General features: G+C 38.4%; 1 pseudogene; it reads right to left on the reverse strand.

Annotated features, from left to right (window-relative positions):
• Positions 1 to 235: 235 nt before the first annotated feature.
• Positions 236 to 1,174, reverse strand: LOC133071764 (olfactory receptor 8U9-like; annotated as a pseudogene).
• Between the last annotated feature and the right edge of the window lie 518 nt (positions 1,175 to 1,692).

Consider the following 1,692-nt stretch of genomic DNA (forward strand, 5'->3'; position numbering starts at 1 on the left):
AAACAAAAAAAAACAAAACAAAAACCTTTTTGCAAAACAGCAAACTGATCCTATTACTACTGTTTCTTAGTTTGGAGAGTTTAGTGAAATGGCTGTTCCCTAAACTGATTTAGGTGAAAATACAAGTAATGGAAAATATTCAAAAGCTGTGTTAGTAAACCTACAAGAATCTATGTCAAGTTTCCTGAGCTTCATCTCTCAGAATCTTTAAATACGTTAGGATGAAAGTACTGTGTCACTCAGAACATAATTTAGTACTGATTGCTTTTTTTAGGGCACCTTTTACATCTTGATTCCTTAAGCTGTAGATCAGTGGGTTTAACATGGGGATGGCAACTGTGTAAAAGACAGAGGCCATTTTGTCTGTGTCCATGGAGTAACTGGAGCTGGGTCTGAACTACATGAACAGGAGCGTGCCATGAAACATAGCCACAGCGGTTAAGTGGGAGGCACAGGTGGAGAAGGCTTTGCGTCTCCCCTCAGCTGAGTTCATTCTAAGGATGGTTGTTAGGATGTAACTGTAGGAAAGGAGGACGGTGATAATGCTGGTCCCCACAACACAGCCAATAAAAGTGAACATCACGATCTCATTGATGGATGTATCTGAGGAGGAGAGGGCTAGTAAGGGTGGGTTGTCACAGAAAAAGTGATTGATGATATTGGAATTACAGAATGACAACCGAAATGTACAACAGGTGTGGATTGCTGAATCTACCAAGCCTACGATATAAGCAATAGCCACAAGCTGGGTACAGATTCCCCTGGACATGGCAATTGGATAAAGAAGTGGATTGCAAATGGCTACATAACGGTCATAAGCCATGACAGCCAACATGAGACATTCCACATCTGCAAAGGCTCCAAAAAAATACAACTGGGTGGCACATACATTGTATGGAATCCTTTTTTGCTCAGATAAGAAATCAGCCAGCATCTTGGGAGAGATAGTAGAAGAATAGCAGATGTCACAGAAGGACAGATTGCTCAGGAAATAATACATGGGTGTGTGCAGTCTGGGGTCCACGTTGATCAGCAGGATCATCCCAACATTGGCAACCACAGTTATGCCATAAACCAGCAGGAAGAGTAGGAAGAGCCCCTGCTGCACATCTTGTCTACCAGAAAGTCCTAAGAATATGAAGTCAGTAAACACAGTGCAGTTCTCAGCAGTCATCCCTCACACATGAAATCTCCTGGTTATGAAAAAGGAAATGGAAGTGGAGGGTTAATATCATCTTACTGTCTTAATTGCTAAATTGCTATTTGTTTCTATATTTCAGTAATTAGAAGAGAGAAATAATGCTAAGATGCCTTGAAGTTAAACTGATCCTTTGGGAAATATTTCCAACTGAATATAACTGATAAAATGATAATAATAATGATACATTTGGAAACCATTGTAGTACTAGTAGCACAAATTCATCTATGCTAAATCAGGCTATTTCCATATCAATTTGTGTAGTATTTATGATGATTTTTGCTACTTTAATCAAATATTAAGAAATTTATGTCCTCAGATTGAAGGCAAGATTCTCACAATTAGTTCTCACAATTAGACAACCTATGTCTTCTGACAAGATCTCTGTTTTGTTTCAATGATGTACGAATGGTGTCATATCCTGTAATAGAGAAATATAGTTAATGAATGATGTAGATAATGAATATATTGCTTTGTAATTTCTTCATCTTCCA

Source organism: Dama dama, chromosome 1 (genome assembly GCF_033118175.1).
Source record: "Dama dama isolate Ldn47 chromosome 1, ASM3311817v1, whole genome shotgun sequence".
Classification (NCBI taxonomy): Eukaryota; Metazoa; Chordata; class Mammalia; order Artiodactyla; family Cervidae; genus Dama; species Dama dama.